This window comes from Uloborus diversus, chromosome 8, assembly GCF_026930045.1.
Source record: "Uloborus diversus isolate 005 chromosome 8, Udiv.v.3.1, whole genome shotgun sequence".
Taxonomy (NCBI): Eukaryota; Metazoa; Arthropoda; class Arachnida; order Araneae; family Uloboridae; genus Uloborus; species Uloborus diversus.
Window position 1 is genome coordinate 13,787,469 of NC_072738.1, and position 19,905 is coordinate 13,807,373.

Sequence of the window (19,905 nt, forward strand, 5' to 3'; positions counted from 1 at the left end):
CTTGCAGCTTTGAGTGAGAAAAAAATGAGTTAACTATAATATATTTTATGTTATTTGCCTGATTAGATTAATTTTGACAAGTATGCATTTAATTACGAAGAATTTTATGCCCCTTTTTTTTATATTTTAGGTTTTATTTACAAAATAAGATTGATTCTTGTAAAGTGATGATTTCTTTTACAGATGTTTTTTATTTATTTATTTATTTATTTTTTTTTTTTTTTTTTTTTGTCATGTCCATGGACAATTAAATGGCTCCGTGTGTCTTCAAGACCGCGTCCGCTAGCTGCAACGCATCTGTGCTGTAGAGAACCTCTCAAAGTTCTGAAGCCAGTGGCACCATACCCAGCTGCAGAACATGTGGGATAAGGGCCGGGCACTCAAGAATGTGATCCGGAGTCAGTTGGGCATCGGTGCAGTTCTTGCAGGGAATATAAGTTCTCGTTTTGCCGGGAAGAATTTTCATCCCTTTATAGTGGTTTGTTCTTAATCTTGCAATTGTAGATGTTAGGATTCTGGGGCAATCAAAGTCGGTGATGAGGGGCTTCTTGAAGGTATGTGGCAGAAGTCTATGTTTTGCGACAGCATTTGAGTCTGCTAGCGTGATGGTGGTGCAAGGTTTGCCAATGTTTCTGCCTTCTTTTGCTAGGGAATCCGCACACTCATTCCCTTCAATATTCACGTGTGCCGGTATCCATTGCAGCATGCAGGATTTTCCATTGCCGTGCAAGTCTTCGAGTAGGGCATTTATGGCAGAGGTGATATTGGTTGCTCCGTTTTTGATTGCTTCTAAGGCCGCTTTTGAGTCAGAGAAGATTGCCAATCCATCAGTTGGGACTGAGATCTCTTGATTGGTCATGTAAAAAGTGAGTGCCTCCTTAATCGCAAGAAGTTCGCTGGTGAAGTTAGAAGCAATTATGACTGTGTTGATTTTATGTGTATATTTATCTCCATTTGGAAGGAGGAAGAGAATGCCAGCACCTCCTTTGTTGAGGGATATGTCAGATGAGCTGTCCGTATAGACAGTCACAAAGTTACCCTGGGAATTTTATTCTTTACCAATGACTTTATAAAATGGTTTATTGAAAATGATAAAATGATGACATTTAAAAAGGATTCTGTGTGTTTCTGCACATTTTTAAGATTTTTTTTTACTAAATAAGTTTGAAGATTAAAAGGTGACAGATCAATTTTTACCCAGGAATTTTGTCATTTTCACACATTTATTATTATTTTTTACAATTCAAATTATCAATGACATAAGCCTTAATGACTTTGTGTTGGTCAAGTTTAAGAAAAAAAAAATAGCATTTTGCACAATGTTTGACGTGTAGAGTCCGTATAAAATTCAACTGAATTCATTATGTATTTCTTCTGGGAAAAAGGTGAACAAAATAGTTCTTTGAAGAACAGAAATTATTCTTTTTCCACTATGGAAAATATATGTCCAAAACATCATAAAATGAAATTGTAAGGAAACTACAATCGCCAGATCTTGCTAGCAGCACACTAAAAAAATTCCGAAATGTTTCTGATCATTTCCATGGAACGTTGTGGGATTTCACGGTTTTCACGTATTTCCCCGTAAAATTAAGTATCTTTGGAAAAACGTTTTCAGAATTGCTTGAAGTTGCAAGAATGTAGACTCCTCAATGGAATGAAAAATATTTTTGGCTACCATTTTAAAGATTAACTGAGTGTATTTATTGAGTGTATCGTCTTGAGCTCTATTTACGGCCCGTCCAGGTTGACTAAGCTCTCAATGAACAATCTCCATATTCTTCAGAAATAATAAAGGATATTATCATGAAGGTTGCTGTTTTTTTTGCGGAAAACGTTCCTGGTTTTTGCAAGTAATGTTATTGGCAGAAATTGGGTACATGAGCTGCCCATTTTTTTTTTTTTTTCAGGAATGTTTCTGAATCGCTTTTACAGTGCATGTGCTACTCTGCATCTCACATAACATTTAATGTTGAAATCTTAATTACAGTGTAAAGTAAAGAAAATTCTCTTCTGCATTAAAATAGCCTTTTTTCATCTAAATAAAAGTGGATAGCTTTCAAACATTTTAATTTGTCTTTTAAACAGTTTCTTTACTTTTAGACAATTCATAGCTACAAATTAATATCTTAAACTTTTATTATTAATTAAAATATGCTTTGTTAAGATTAACATTGGCTAAGGAATGTGCTATTAAGGTTAAAGCTTATTTATTTATGTTTTTAAATCCACTGTTTACATTGCTTAATTAGTATTCCAGCTTGTCTACACTAGCCCCTAAGCTTGTCCACACTAGCCCCATGACATGGGGCTAGTGTGGACAAAAGCAACCTTTTTTTTTAAGAAAAAAAGTTTTATTAAAGAACTGCTCAGCCAAATGTTTTAATACATCAATTAAAATAAGTGCAAAAGTGCAAATTATTGTAAAAAAAAATATCAGGTGCATTAAAAACAGTATTTAGTATATGTTTTTTTCCAAAAATGCAAAATTTGTCCACACTAGCCCCCTTCTCCCCTACTAAGCTAAATAGGTATTTTTGTAAAGTAAAATACTTTCCTTGAATATCTTTCAAACAGTATAAAGCAGGGTGCATTGATTTAAATCATGATTCAAATCATGATTCAAATCAAGTGATTTTTTTTAAATCATTGATTTAAATCAATTGATTTGAATTAATTGATTTTTTAACAAAATCATTAATTAAAATCAGTCGATTTACTTCTATAAATTAATTTTGCATTTTTCGAATGTATTGCTCTAAATTTAACTACACTGCATTTATACTATATTAACTTCAACCGGCAAAAATACGTAGATCCCTCTTTCCGAGTGAGTAACAGATTTCCACTCTATTGCTTTTACTCCAAAATTAGTTTAGAACAAAATAAAAATTTGGAGTTTTTCTTATACACCATGACTAATATAATTCAGAAATGTAATTTTTCAACATATTTTTTTACACTAAATACATACATGATAATGGAAAACTTATTTTTAAGCACAGCATAAAACAAAATCACATCTTATCTAAGCATTATAACGTATTTATAAATCTTAAAATATTATTGAATAGTTAAAGAACTTATCTTCTTTACTAATAATAAAGCTCGAAGTTTCTCTATCTGGATGTCTGTGACGGGCATAGCGCATAGACAGTTCGGCCGATTTTCATGAAATTTGGCACAAAGTTAGTTTGTAGCATGGGGGTGTGCACCTGGTAGCGATTTTTCGAAAATTCAATTTTGTTCTTTTTCTATTTCAATTTTAAGAACACTTTCTGGAGCAAAATTAGCATAAGATGGACAAGTAAATTGCAAAATTATCATGACCTGGAATGGGAGAGCGAATGAACACAGCCAATTGGCAAGAAATTCGTCATCCATTACTTGTAAATATACAGCCGAACCTTTTAATTTTCAACTACGGGCAACCACTAGTAACTTTATAAGTAAGTTGAATGGATTCATCTATTGTATTAAATGTATTATGTTAAATAAATGTAAAGTAATTAATGTCTACAAATTTTGAACATTTTTAAAAAATAAAAAATCTGATTTAAATCAAAAAATCTGACTTTTTTGATTTTTGTAAAAAATCAAAAAAATCACGAACCTTGGTATAAAGTACTTACAGAAATGCAGAATAAATGTAAAATTAAATTTGTTGTCCGTCCCATACTGCACAAAACAAATCATAATAGGTCCTTAAGGAACTTGATCAAATGAGTAATTGCACGTTTGAATATTTGAAATTTGTTCTAGGTTATGTGGAAGAATGCACAAGCAGGATTAATCCACTATTATTTTTTATTTTTATTATGCTTCTTTCCCCTCCACCATGGACGTAAATAATGTAAAAAGCAACAGAAAAAATGGCTCAATTAAAACTTTAGAAAAAGAGGCTAGAAAGGAGCCGAAATTAACTTTTTTTTTTCATTTGGGCGGTTTTAAATGTATTGCTGTTCTGTCTCGCTTAAAAATATCTTGATTGCGAAACAGCAATGAATTACACCAGCCAAATAATTCAGAAATTAATGAACAGAGAAGTAATATAGTATGTGAGAATAAACAAATTTGGGAATTCTGGGATTGTCTTGTAAAACAGGTGTTTTGAAAAACTATTGAATGAAATTACCTTCGAACCTTTTCACGAGTACAGAAAAAATATACAAAATACAAATATAGCACATAAATGAATAAAAAATACATATTTAATGCATGAATAAGTGAGAGTATATTTCATGAAAGGTCAGGATTTTTGGCTTTACTGCCATTGCAATGGAAAATAAAAGCTCAGAAAAAAATGTAAGCAGCTTTCTGCCTCGTAGATCTCTAATCTGGAGGCTATCCAATTATTAAGAAATAGCTCTTCCATTGTATTCCTTCTTTTTTCTGCTTACTAGCAGTGAAGGGGATAAGAAATGTTTTGGGGGTGCTTGAGCCCTTCAGGGCTAATGGAGTCTGCGCAACTGCCTCTTAGTAAAAGAATGCCTTACTCAAAACAAAAATTCTGTTCAATATGAATATCATGAGCAATTGCAGCAGAAATTCTAAAAAAACACGTTTACAATTAAATGTCACCCTTTTTTGCATGTGTGTGCGTGGCCTGTAGTCCAAAACATAAAAAAGAAAACAAGTAAACTTACTTCTAGGAAATTTTATTCAGGAAGAAGAACAAGTAATAGAGTTCATCAGCAATAGGACATAGAATTATAGCATCAGGTTGAATTCAGTCAGTCATAAGCCTGGAAATTAAATTTTTTTTAAAAATTGTGTTTAAAATATATAGGGGACTCAACAACAACGAGATGATTAAAACTCAGGTGAGATTTCGGATGAGGATTATTTAGTGACACTAAAAAGATTCTTAAGAAGGAGTAAATTTTTAGAGTTAATATTTGGTTGAAACATCAATAATGGATAATGCTATATAAAGTTTTTCATTATTTATTTTTTCTTTTTTAGATAAAATAGAAATTGGAAATATGTACCACAAAAACTCTTGTAAAGTTACATACCACAACACGTTATTTTGAAAATGCCATTAATTTTGTTGAATTTTAGTGAAACACAGAAAAGTTGAGAACTGACTAAGCACTATGAACACAGGAATTTAAATCTAATGTTTAAATTTAGAAACAAATTTTTGAAAATGAATAAATAAAGGTTCTTAGTAAATTTATCTTAAGCCTTTGAATAAAATAGAATATGAAATAAGTGTAGGAGTAACACTAGCACAATTAGAAATACCTTCTGATGGTTTTTTTTTAATCAAAACAGCCCTTTTATAATGCATAAGCTACTGTATTATAATTTGCATTTATGTTAAAACCAATGCCTCTGGGGGGTGTCCTCCCCCTCTCCCGTGCTGTGCCACTGACAAGTTATCATTTACAGGGTACAGTTATTAGTCAGGAAGAAAATGTTATTGATCTGGGTGTCTTAATAAATCAGGATTTCAAGTTTAGTCAACAGTGCAGCATTGCAAGTAACAAAGCAACAGAATGCTTGGGTATATCAATAGATCTATTTCAAACAAATCTAAGAAGGTTCTTCTGCCATTGGGTCCTTAATCTGGGCAAGTCATTATGGTGATAGGAACAGGGGACCCTCGGGTGTGATGTAATGCTGTTATATAAAAGATTAGTAAGACCTCATATGGAGTGTGCCCGTATTTAATTTTATCAACATGAAAAATGTTAATGGGTTAAATTTTTAAACAGAAAGCAGGTTGAGGGGTCATTGTTTTAGGATATTCAAATCTCAGGCTCAACCAGAAATTAGGAAAAATTATTACTTTAGTAGGGTCGGCTTACCAGAAGAGGCGGAAATGAGGAAGGAAGTTAATAGCTTTAAAAGGGCCATTGATCTTCACTGAGGACTAATAAACTGACTAGGACCAGCCCAGCTGGGCCCAGAGCCAGTTGCTAATCGTTATATTTGTAAAAATTAAAAACAATTGAAACTGAACACCTTACAATGGGATTGTGGAAAATTAAATGTTACAATATACATCTACCATAACCATGTAAGTGCAGAAGTACAACAAGTTGCTCAACATACCTTAAGGTCAACATGAAAACTGTTTTGAAGATATATAGCAATTATATAACTTTCAATAAATTTTATTTTTTGCTGATCCACACTATAGTAAATCTTCTGTACAGCAGCTTTTTGAAATTTCAACAAAGCTGTGTAATAAAAATGCTTGACACATGAATAAAATCAACAATATAAAAACAAAAAAATATTGCATACATCTTCTGGAGCCACAAAGAACATCTTTTATCATTACAGTTGAATAGTTCAGGACATAAAACGATAAGCAGCAAAGCAGCAGCTACTGAAGACTGCAACCTGGCAAAGAAATGAGAATACAGGGTATTTACTACATTTCGAGTTTTGAAATCAGGGACTTTCCATGAATTCAGCTCGTAACTTTCCATGACTCACGGGAGGAAATTTTTCTAGAAAAAAACATTTAATTTTTTACAAGAATATCTAAATTAGTGTTTTGTGAAAGTTGAATTGCAACCAACTGATCTATGATCTATGCTTTGGACATTTTCTAAAAATTCAAATCATAGCGAAATGTAACAAACTCGGCTACAATAACAAAAAACAATTAATGCAACAATTACTAATGTTACACATGAAATAGTTACATCCCCCATTGAGGCTACCATGATTTATACCAGTTCTTTTACATTATGTTTTATTATTTTCTTTTTTTTTTTTTTTCGTGCGGTCCTGTTGATGTTCTTTTTTTTTCATCAAATATTGTAAGTGTCAGCTAATTCTTCTCCTACTCACTACCACGAAGTCAGGTAAATGGGGGTTATCCCCCAGTCCGGCTCAAAATTTAATGAGATGAGATGAGAGAAATAGTTACAGAATTTTAACTTAGTTTGCTACCATAGACACACATTTATAAATCTAAAATTTTTGAAAATATTTTTTAATTACAATAAATCACACAAAATTTTTATATTATATAAGGTAATAAATTACACGCAAACATATTTATTATTTTTTTGCCGAAAAATCATATATGATACACAGTAATTTTTCAATCACTGAAAATGCTGAAAAGAAGTTTCAATTGCAAAAAGATTTTTCAAAATAAAAGAAGCTTCAAACATGCAGCAGTCATGATTTAAAATTTTTTTTTTTTTTTTGAATAAATACTTGAGGTTTTTAGGTTTTCCAGAGTAAAATTTCAGAAATTCCAGACACCGTAAAACGTATTTCTGACTTTTCAATTTGATTCTGAAACGTAATTAAACCACTGTATGACAACACATCTATATTAGGGTGGTTCAAAAAAACTTTTTTTTCAGCTAGAGTCCAGGACACCCCCTATTTTTTTTTAGACTTACTAATAGTATTATGCTGTAAAAGATTTAACTTCTTATTCAAATTTTAAGACCGTGCTCAATGACCCCCTCAATTTAACATTAGCCGTAGCATAGAAAATGTCATAAATTTAGAAACATTTAATTTTTCCCAGCTGTTTTCTTATAAATAATTATTTTATTGCAATGTATGTGCATATTATTCGTTGATATTATAATATGTAGCGTTGTTTTTTCAGTTCAATGTATTTTTTAACCCCCCCCCCCTCCCCATACTGATGTAACTTGGAGGAGGGGGTAAATATCGTGTCTCATTAATCTCCTGCAGAGTTCTTGTTTTAACCTTCGTTTTTTCCCTTCAACCATTTAACAACTTCTAGTGCGACTTTTCATATCAATCGTTTAAATCTCACTTCTCTCTATCTCTCTCTACTTTGATTTATCTGTTTGAACCATATTTTAACGGCATATACATTTTTCAGCATTCAGCTTTGAGATTTTCATGGTAAGAAAAAAAATGAAAGTAAGAAAAACAGAAACAGAAAAACATCAGCACCCCAGACGCTATCTTGTTTATTTATAAATTTATACATTTTTTAGTTTAAAGCGTGCCATGAGTTTCCAAATTGCACTGAATACTGTAAGAGCATTTTTTTCGCGAGGCTTTAATTTTCGCAACCCCGTCATAATAAAAATTTTTAAACCTTGTAAAAAATCTTTTTACGTCGGATTTTTCAACTTTCGCTTCTGTTTGCAAAAAAAAACCGCGACATTTTGTTTTCCGATGGGAAGTCACTGTAATCTTCCAAAAATTTCATAATTCGGGACATTTTGCCTGATGATTCTGAAAATTTGGAGACATAATCTTTACTAATAATAAAGCTGAAAGTCTCTCTGTCTGGATATCCGGAGGATGTCTGGATCTCTGTGACGCGCAAAGCGCCTAGACCATTCGGCCGATTTTTATGAAATTTGGCACAAAGTTAGTTTGTAGCATGGAGGTGTGCACCTCAAAGCGATTTTTCGAAAATTCGATGTGGTCTTTTTCTATTCCAATTTTAAGAACAAAAATATCATAAGATAGACAAGTAAATTTCGAAATTATCATAACGTGGAACCGTAACATGGACACAAGCCAATTGGCGAGATACTAAATTATAACGTGGAACCGTAACATGGGTGCAAGCCAAGTGGCGAGAAAATTCACCATACATTATTTGTAAATATACAGGCGAACCAAAAGACCTTTTAATTTTTCTATTACAGGCAAAGCCGTGCGGGTACCACTAGTTTAAATAATAAAATGCCTAAATGTAATTATTTACTAAAGATGTAAGCACATGTGTGAATATCCATAATTTATCATTCTGCAAAGTTTAGAGCTCCGTTCGGCAGAAAAGTTCTCACCTCTTAAAAATTTAAGTTCGAGGCGCCCCTGCTGGTGTTGATCCTACTTATGACAAAATGATTTTAAAATCTCTGTAATTAGTATAAAAGAACTAACACCTTTTACTTCGAACTTGTGCAGACTACGGTTATAGAGTAGATAAAGGGATATCGCGATGCGCCCTCTTCATTTGTAGATGGTGCCAGTATTTTTTCCAGAGAAATTAGTTTTTTTTTTTTTCAGCAGCTCAGTTGCAAATATTTTTTATATTTTGATTTGGCAATTTTGCGCCCCTCAAAAATCTTTACTCCGTGCCGGGGCACGGACTGACGGAGTATTAATCCGGCCCTGATACAAGAGTAAGAAACTGCCAAGATGCGTACATTTTGCCCCTAACCTGTAGAATTAAAGTAATATGTAATGAACCCAAAATCCATGACCAGTTGTCAGTTTCATGATTTTTGAGCCTTTTTTGCTGAAAATCATTACTTTCCATGACCATTTTTGATCATAGCCGAAATCCATAGACTTTCCAGGAGCGCGTACACCCTGAGAATACCGTGAGTACCAATCAATATACAGTGAAACATTATATGTTTTTGAAGGGAGTGTATGAAAATAAGCATATTTATGAAAAAACATATAACAAGTATACGTCAGTGTGCATGTGACTCTGCAGGGACTAATTTAAAAAACGTCTTAAATGATAAAAACGTATAAATGAGATACGTATAAACGGTGCTTCACTGTATTATTTTTCCATGGATCATTAATTTTCTGCTTCAAAAAGTGGAAGGGCAAAGCCCCTGTAGTTTTGAAAGTGAATCGTTAGTTGCCCCCTGTACAAGTCACCTATGTTTACAATTGTCAATATTGATTCAGTTGAGGGGGGGGGGTCCTGCTTGTGCTCATAAAACCCTGTGGGGCCTCAATGGGTCTGTGGTAGAAGCTTTGTCTTCTAAGCAGGAGGTCGTAGGTTTTTCACCGGTGCTCTGGGTGTGGTTTCTGCTCTAGAGATGAGACGGGCTCAGCCCAGGCCCGAGCCCGGGCCCGAAGCGGGCTCGGGCTCTAGAACCAAAAATAGGTTTCGGGCTCAGGCTCAAGCACAGATATTCAATCGCCAATCTCCATACAAATTCAAAGCAAATAAACAATTTCCCCACATTGAGAAAATGAAAGGAACATTTAAATCAGTTCAATCAATTGCAAATTTACCCCCCTCCCCCTTCAAAAAAAATTAATTAATTAATTAACGCTTATTTATAGTTTTTTTTTTTTTTGCGATTACTATTGCAATATATCATACAGTTATGCATCTGAAGTGGAGCATTTTAAGAAAATTTAGAAACTTCTGTGAATGAAGAACATTTGACGTAACATTTTTCATTAACAGAGAGATCATGTCAGACTGTAGAAGGCTCAGTTTTTGATACAAGAAAGTTTCCTTTGGGCTCGGGCGGGGTCGGATTTCTGTTCGAGACAATGTCACTCTGGCTCCGGTGGGCTCGGTTACAAATTTTCGGACTCGGACGGGCCCAGGCTCTCAAAAATGAGCCCGAACTCATCTCTATTCTGGGGCCTTACAATGATTGTATCTAGAATGGAGTCGTTAACGAGAAACCGGTCAGAAAACGAGTTTGTCGTCGTGCGTGACGTCACTTTCCGTGACGCACCATTTCTCCCTACCATGAAGCTATCCTAAACGTCTTGCTGCCGACTTTAGCTGCCGAGAAGGACCATTCTCGTTTTCACCCGGGTGGCAGGTGGTGAGATGGCTTTCTCGGGAGGTGAGAAGTGCTTCCTAGTCAAGATGGCGGTGGTCAGAGAAGTGGTGGCTGTTAACACTTGCGTAGTGATGGAAATTTTGCAATTGTGGGGATTTCTAATGCTCGTAATCTTGCAAGAGGAGGAGTTTAGGAAATAATGCAGCCAACTTACTTTTTATAATAGTAATCCTATTATAGGAACATGGTTTTCATTAAACACTGACGCATTGTTTAAATCGGTTAGTAATTTAAATGAAATATCTTCGGTTTCAAAATATTATGAACATGCTTTTCGTTATAAAGTGGTACGAACATATTTTTCTTGGGCTCATTCCCCGAATATGAATGTTTTCAAATGAACATTAATGATAATGAGGGCAAATAGATAAACTTTTTAACAATTTCAATCGCGAGAAATGACTCATTTCTTGGTTTACATATTGGTGTTTCTGCCTTTAAATTACATGTTTTGATAGTTTTGACATGGATGTTTCTGGATTCAATTTTGCGACGTTAAGCAACGTTGCTCTATAGATAGACGTTTTCTAATAACTGAAAATATTTTAACAGTCCCCCCCCCTTTATTTTTGTACATGTAATTTGGTCTTAATAGATAGTAGGGTATGATATTTGGTCATGTTAATAGAACCTCTAGCTCCTTAGAAATTTTTCACCAACCAAATATCTTTTAATTTTACATTTCATAAAATATCAAGCTTTATTTTTCGAATCAAATTGCATTTAGTTTTTTTTTTTTTTTTCACAGTATGTTTACACATTGTTTTGTTGTAACCTCAGTACAAAATTAACGCGAAACACTTTCCATGTAATTAATTAAAAGAAATAAAGTTTAAAACCCACAGCACTTTTCATGTTAAGTTATAAGTTATACACTATTCTAGCAAAATTGATTTGCTGGACCACTGTTTTTTCATTAGAAGTAATGAGAAAGGGCATTGTAGTCAATACAAAATGATCGTTTTTGAATTCCCCAGCTTTATTATTTATCCATTATTCTTCAAATTTGCTTTAAATAAAAAAAGTTTTTTTTTTAATGTATTTCACTCTGTCTATTTGAAAATCCCTGATTGAGTAGATGGGAGTAAAGGCTATAACAGTAGCCTGAATAGCTCCCACCACTCAGAAAAGAACTTAATTTAGAGCCAGTTTATAACATAAGATAGAATTAAAAGAAAATAAATGCATAATCATACAAAGAACACATAAACACAACACAAGCAATGCAATAAAGTACGTCTAATTTTATAACGGAACCCAGGTATACTATTACAAATATGCTACTTTATCCTAAATTGACTGTAGTAGAATTGAGTGTAAAATTTTTTAGCCTTTTCTTAAACAAATTTCGATTATTAATGGCTTTTAAAAAATTGGGTAAGGTGTCCACAATCTTGGTCCGTAAGAGTTAATGCCATTGAACAATAGATTTGTTTTTGTGTTAATAGGTATAATGTTTTCACAGTTTCTACTGGGGTTATTATGAACCAAAACAATTCTGTCAAATGGTTCTTAAAAGCCCTTTGTTTTGCTTTTCAAAGATAATCAAGAGCGAGTCCATCGTTTATTTTTTCAAAAATATAACAATTTCTTATTTATTTTTTTTTAATTATTAAACAGATTCCACCTAAATATGTGGCGCATGAAAGTTCATGCCAAAAGAGAATTCTTTGGTGTAAACGAAGATTAACAGTCACTAGTTTCAAACTAAAGCAACCGTGCTGCATTTCTAATTTTACGAAACATAACAAAAAGGCACTTTGCATTTTAAAGTATTCTTTCGAAAGAATATTTTTAAAAGAAAAAAATAAGCCAAAAATAAAATTAATAAAATGCGTAAACACAAAAGAAAAAAAAAAAGTTGGTTATGACATATCAAGAAATGTATCTGCTAATTTGTTTCGCCATGAGATAACTCCTCGGATCCCGAAACGCCGTGGAATTAGAAGTTGCGGATCCCCGTTGCTGTGGACGAAAAAACTCAATAAGTACGGGAAACTGCAAATGCCGTGGGAAACGGAGTTCCAAGCCTCTTTTGCCGTAGAAAAAAAGAACTCCAGTCCGACTGAAGAGATTCCTCTCCCGCGTCACGAGTAGTTCTCGGAACATTGGAAAAAGAGACAAAATACTCACTTGATACAATGGTGGTAAGAGCAAATGGGAGGAACCGACTATTTTCTCGGTTGCTCTCGCTTTTCGTGAGGGAGAAAACGTCGTCACCAGAATGAAACGTTACTTACGTTGTAGGGCCCCTGCTCCTTGCGCCACAAATCAGTCTTGAATGTCAATAAGCTGTGGAAAAACTTGCTGTACTATTACGGTCTGGATATGAGCCACCTTGCGAAGTTTGGCATTATCTCCACATTCAAACAAAATCAGTCCCGGTAAACTACAAGTACAAGCCACCAGGTTTAGGTTGGACCTAAATATTTCACCATAATCTGAAGTAGTATTCATCTATTTCAAAAATATACCTCCTCAGGAGAAACAAATATTTTCTTAGGGCAGAGCCCTAGAAATTTTTTCTTCCTTGTACTCCTCGCCCCCCTCAGCAAATCCGTTGCCCATTTGTTACACATGTTTTGGAACACCCCTGAAATAGAAGAAAAATACCCCTTAAAACCACTCCCGTAAAAAATTGAATGGTTCAGTTTTTATTTTTTGAATTTTAAAATGTTAGAAATTTTACACAGTAAAATTATGTAGGGTCCATTCCCTCATCTTATGAATCTCCCTATCATTGAAGCAAAGCGTGACAATTTAACTTTAATCCCCCCTCTACCTCCATACACTGTAACAAATTTCGGAAACGTTTCTGGATATATCGGAAACGTTTCCGAAATAGTAGGAATCCTTCATCCAATAGCGAATTCCTCATTATTCAGAAAGCTTCTTGTTATTTCAAGAAATCCAGACGCGGAAGTGATGACGCAACGCTTCGAAACATATTTCATCCTTCCAACACGGACGCCAATGAGTCAGAAATAACGAGAACTTATTTTTTTCTTATCTATGGTTGCTGCAGTCAGCAACTCTTTAGCATTGGATTGCTTGTTATTTCATGTCTGGAGAGTAGTAAAATGTGTCGAAATTAATTTTACGCCTTTGCATTTTGGACTGCCCTTGACTTTTTTAGATGATGTACGCAGCTATTAAGTTAGTTAACAACCATTTTCTTTCCAGTGCGACTATAATTAGATATATATTGTGAGCTCAAGCGTGAATAGTTTCAACACCCGTGTTTATACTTAATGAAACGAACCCTTTGGATTACTTACTCAGTTGTAATGGAGGTACTTAGATTTTCTTCCGCTCATGTTCACTTGTAAGTATTAATGAATATTTTGAAACATGTTGTTATATACATTTATATTTTTGTTGATTTGCATTTGATGAGGCTCCAATTGTAACTGTTTTTTGGTTTACCGAATTAATTTAAAGTTATCCTACATAGCTATGTGCGCGGTGTATTATTTGTTGTAACCAACTGAAACTGATTAATTGCGCAAAAGAAATAAGATTTATATTTGAGAAGCAATCACAGAAAAGTTATTTCGAAATACTTGGATGTACATACATTTTGGTTCAAAAAGAAAAAAAAATCAATTGTTTAATTCATTAAAAATATGGTAATGCAAATGTTTTCTAGTATTGTAATATGCTTCACAAAAAATGTGCCAGTATTATTTATCTTTTTTTATTGTAATTTATTCATTCATTTAAAAAATATTTATACCATTAGAAAATGACCCAGTTATCTATTAGTAAGCAACATAGTTATGCAATTAATTCACGTGCTTATTCATTTTGTTAAATGTGGTTGACAATAAAAAATTCCTTGACATTAGTTCCGAAAATAACATTTCCTTCGTGGATATACTAGTTTAATGTAGGACAGTCAGGAGGAATGAGTCAGTGGCAAAAATGGAACAGCTGCATTTATGCCGAAATAAAAATTAATATTATTTCATGTCATTGTTTTAAAAGTGATCATTTTTTAAATACTATGTTATTAATATACAATGTTCATATGGGGAGAAGACGAGGGGCGTTCACCACGCAGACTGTGCCATCATTGACATTTTCAAGGGGTTGCATTTTTTAAGGGGGTGCCTTTATAGAATTTTATGGGTGCACCATCACTCTTATGGTGGGGGGGGGGGATTCTCATATATATGAAATGGAATAATCATGTAATAGAGTTCAATGTTTTAATAAATAAAATATATAATGCATTTTGCGCACACTGTAAAAATAAAATCAGTAGCCTATTTTGATTAAATATTTATATTTGTGATGAACTGGAAAAGGGCAAGAACAGAAGAATCAACCCGAATGGTTCCAGCAGGAGGGCTTGGTGTCATATTTAAATTCACCAATTTCTCTGTTGGTACTTTTCGGTACACTTTGTTCGTCAGAGAAATTGACTTGAGGTGAACGAATTTCGGAACGCGAAGGGTAGGTAAATCCTGTCAAATTTTATTCGAAAATAAAAGCTATCTAGTTTGATACGAGATATGTTTTAAAGTTCTGCATTAAAAATACAATATGTTGATAATTTTGTCTTGAGAATATTGAGAGAAAAACTGAAGTTTAAGATTGTTTAACAAATAATCCCTCTTTTGAGAAAGTATCCCCCTCCCCTCTGCTGACGATTTTGTGATTAAGAATGAAACTACTATATTATTCTTAAATTTTTAAAAATTTATAACTGCGCATATGTTATGCTGTTAACCATGCTATTTGTCATTAGAAATTCAGAAAAAAAAAAAAATCCACGATTGATTCTAAAATTGTTTGTTTCATTGCTCTTAGAAAGAATTGAAACTGATATAAAATGCAATAGTACAGTAAAAAATGATATTTTAGAAAAAATCACGGAAAAAGCATTCCGAAATTCTCGGAAACATTTTTGAAAATTGTTTGGAGAATTCCGAAATACTCGGAAACGTTTTCGAAACTTTCATGAACCACAGCTGCACAGAATACTCAGAAACATTTCTGGAAATTACGGAGAGAGGATTCCGAAATACTCAGAAACGTTTCTGAAAATTACAGAAAGAGTATTCGAAAATACTCAGAAACGTTTCTGAAAATTACAGAAAGAGTATTCCAAAATACTCAGAAACATTTCTGGAAATTACAGAAAGAGGATTCCGAAATACTCAGACACGTTTCTGGACATTACAGAAAGAGAATTCCGAAATACTCAGAAATGTTTTTGAAAATTTCATGAACCGCAGCTGCACGATATACTCAGAAACGTTTCCGGATTTTTTTTACAGTGTACCAGCAGCATTGTTCTGGTACGAACAAATTTAGCAGTAAAACAGTTGACATGATGAAATTTTTGTTTTAATGCCCTCATAGGCGGATTTAGGACTAGGACTGAGTTCCTGGGGGGGGGGGCAGGATATTTTTTTTAGGAACATTTTTATTGCCCCCCCCCCCACTCCCATGTTTTTGTCTTTTTCCTGTGATGCATAAGTCCATGCTTTACTTTTTTGTGTGTCTTTTTGATTAATGTGTGTTTTCATGCTGTCTTTAATTTTAGGGGGCCGGGGGTTTCTCCGCCGCAGGAAATTTTGTGAAATGGATATAAAATTCTGCATTTTGAAGCCTTATAGAGGTTAATTGGATAGACATAGAAATTGATAACTAGATTATACAGTTGTACAGTTTAGTTCAAACTTTGTAAGAAACAGCCATTTTAAGTTTGAAAGAAAAAATAAACTATAGATTTCTCATTATAACAACCTTTTTTTAATTATAAGTAGAGTGCAGAAAACGAAAAGGAATAGAGGTAGTGTATCATTTTTTTTTCCTGGCTAAAAAGATTAACAATATGCAGTAGAAGTAATTGGAGCCCATTTTGCTTAGGATTTTCAAAGTCTTATCTAATTATTTTCAAGGACTCTAGAATAAATAAAATAAATAATAATATTTAACGCACTTCATTTGTACTTTCCAGTCTCTGATATTTTAGTATTTGATTGTAAATTTTTATAGTCCTGTTCTAACTTTGAGAAATAGCTATTTTAAATTTAAAAGAGAAAAGTAACCATAGATTTCTCATGACAGCAACTTTTCTTCAGTTGCAAGTGGGGCAGAAAAAGAAAAGAAATAGAAGTAGTGTATTGTGTATTTTTTTCCGTGCTAAACAGATAGACAATATGCAGAAGAAGTAAAATAAAAGCAATCCATACAAAAGAATTTCCAAACTACTGCATTCGGGATTGAATAACTAGCAAGATATGAAACATATGAGTCACAAAAATTTATTTCAAATAATGTTACAAACGTGAGAACCATGATTTTTACATTTTTAATACAGGATGTGGCAAGGAGCTGAATTTGACATATTTTGGCATTCCTCCCCCTCTACCATTTGTTAGACATTTTAAAATTTAAGGTTTGTAATCACACGTTTTGAAATATTCAAGGTTTTCAAGCACTTAAAAATGAAATTAGTTTTTTCAAGCAATTTCTATTTTTTAAGGACCGAATCATGAATTTTTTTGGGGAGTTAGGGACCCACTTCAAAGCAGGGGCCCTAAGCAATAGCTTGTTTATCTTATAGGCAAATTTGGCCCTGTTTGTAATTCACTCTTACCTGCAAATTTTTGCTTGATTTTTTTTTGTAATTTTTACGAAAATTGGTCAGTTTTTACGGTTAAAGGATTTTTACGATTTTACCAATCTCTGTTAGGTTTTTATAGACTTTTATAAAATTTCAGCAAAATTTTCCAAAACTTTTGATAACTCAATTATTTAGATTTCAATAATGGCAAAGACTGACTCACTTAGACTTAGATGATTATGACTAACCTTACTTTTTAAACAGTATTTATGAAGTAAGTAAAATTGTACTCTCCCTCCAAGTAAAAAGATTCATTTAATCAGAACACTCAGATAACTGAAATTTATTCAGTTTGCGATAGAATTTATTCTCTCTGTCTTAAAAAAGAGAGAGAGTTGGAAAAAAACCTATGCTTTTTAGAATTTCTAAAAGGGCCAATTAATCTACTAAGCACATAAATATTATGCACAAATATACTTGAAATGTGGACACAAATCATAACGAGTAGATCGTTCTGTTAGCGCGAATGGGGGCGGGGGGGGAGGTTTCCCCCTCTTGCTTTAGGTTCTAATTTGTCAAAATAATAGTCAATTATTATAAGTGTCGCAGCTTAATGTAAAGCTCATTTAGCCTATTATTTCATTCATATACTTGCCCAAGTGGTTTTCAGTCCAAAATAGTGAATTTAGACACGTTTTTAGCACCCCAGTGACAGCTGTTTTATTTGTATTTAATGTTTGTTTTTTTTTTTCCTTTTCTTTTTTCCCATCAGAAAAGGACATTTGCTTTTCTCTTCATTTTCATTAAACTATTCAAAAAAGAAAAAGTCATGATTTTTTTTTTTTAAGATTTTGTAAGATATGTTGTTACTATATAAAGTCTTCCCAAAACTGGGGGGCATTGCCCCCTATGCCCCCCCTTATAAATCCACCCATTCCCTTCTGATATATTCGAAAAAGAAAAAAAAATTAATTTTTGGAAGATTTGTTGTTACTACATGAAGTTCTAAAACTGGGGGGGGCATTGCCCCCCCCTCTGCCCCCCCCCCATAAATCCGCCCATGAATGCCCTGGGATGTGAAATAGGCTGACAAGGAAAACAAACCACATGCTTGTGTTTTTAAATACAGTGCAGAAAGAGTGGAGAACTCAGTACATTTCAATGCTGTGACAAGCTTTATTATTGATTTCCTCAATTTAATGATGCACAGGATAACTGGGCCCGAGCCCCAAATTTTTTAAAAACTTATGCATAGCATAAAAAAATCACGCATTTCTGCGAAACCATGAAAAATCCTCTTTTAAATAAATGTTAAACATTACTTTAACGTTTTATTTTACACTGACTTAAGGTAATAAAATTCAGAAGGGGGTCTACGAAGCGTTATGGGCCTTGGGTCTCACTGTTAGATAGTCGGGCCCTGATGATACATTTCACTGGTCTGTATTTGACTGCATAGAACATCTATGCTGCTTGATTTAACGATATCCTTGATTAAACGATAACCTTTTCCAGTCCTTTAACAATCGTTAAATCGAGGTTATACTGTAGTTTTATTATAAACGACTTGCTGCCGAATTGAATTATACTGCAAAACTTGTAACATTAAACACCCTTATTAGTTGACCGCTATTGTCAGTTACCGAAATTGTCCTACATCATATACATCACCCTCTTATGTTGACATCACTTGCTTTTGAAGATAATTTTGAAAAAAAAACAATTAAAAAACATTTTTAAGGTTTTCGTAGGGTGTCTATTTGTTCGCAGACTGCCTCATATATTGGGAATAGAAATGTATTGTAATCTTGCAGCGTTTGAATAAGGCAACTTTCAAAAAGCAAAGGTGTGAAATTGAAATTGGGCACACTTACCACAAGGACTTAACTCTATTTGTAGTCTGAAGAAACTTCGCTCAAGTGTAATTATTTCGGCGGTAAATAAAAAGCTATTCAATGTTTCCGTGCCGTCAGTGTTGACTGCTTTCATAGATTTGTACATGAACGAAGAGAGCGCGAGTCTTCAGCCTCTGTGACTACTGCTCCTGCAATGTGAGCCGTTGTGATTGGCTCACGTTATAAGGGTAATAAGAAGGTGACAAATGTACCTATTGGCAGGATACTCGCTCTTTTTAGCTTAGAAGAATTATAGAATTTTTTAACGGCAGCGTGTCCCCGTTTAACCTTCAAGACCTCTATTTTCGAATTTTTGCTAACTTTTATCCTCCATGCAGTCTTTCAATTGTAAAAATAGTCAAAACAAGATACAGAGTTTAAATAGGAAAAGTTTGAAACAAAAAAAGAAAAAACTAGATAACGAAATCTAACATTTTCAATGGTCCCAAAAGCCCCCAACATAAAATGGTTTTAAATTATATCTGTGCATCGAGTAGGATTTCGAGAACGATGCAGTGTTAACACCAAATTTGCCGAACCGTCAGCAAGTTTTGACGGGTGCAAAATAATATATTACCATTTCCTTTCCATTCCATTTATAGAAACAAGAGACCCAACGAGTAGGGTCCTATCGCTAACATAATTTGAATTGAAGACGTCAAAATTCAAATGATTTTCTTTATAATAGTTACCTAGGTAAAAGTTAATGCTTTTAAGTAAAACTCATTAGCTCATTTATATTTCGGGTCGGCCATATTTTCTTCTTAGAGTGTTATTACTTTTTCGATTACAGCAGTGAGAAAATTGTAAATCAGCATGTTTTTTTTTCTTTTTTTGCTCATTTTGCAACGTTTGAAATTTTTCATCGCAGTGAAATTGTTTTCTCTTTAGCTTGTGAACAATC

General features: G+C 33.5%; 1 long non-coding RNA gene across 1 annotated transcript; it reads right to left on the reverse strand.

Annotated features, from left to right (window-relative positions):
• Positions 1 to 4,675: 4,675 nt before the first annotated feature.
• LOC129227706 (uncharacterized) lies at positions 4,676 to 19,103 on the reverse strand. Its single transcript, XR_008580869.1, has 3 exons — positions 18,981 to 19,103; positions 6,259 to 6,357; positions 4,676 to 4,745 (listed from the first exon to the last, which is right to left on the reverse strand). It is a non-coding gene; the product is annotated as an uncharacterized LOC129227706 (long non-coding RNA).
• Positions 19,104 to 19,905: the final 802 nt, after the last annotated feature.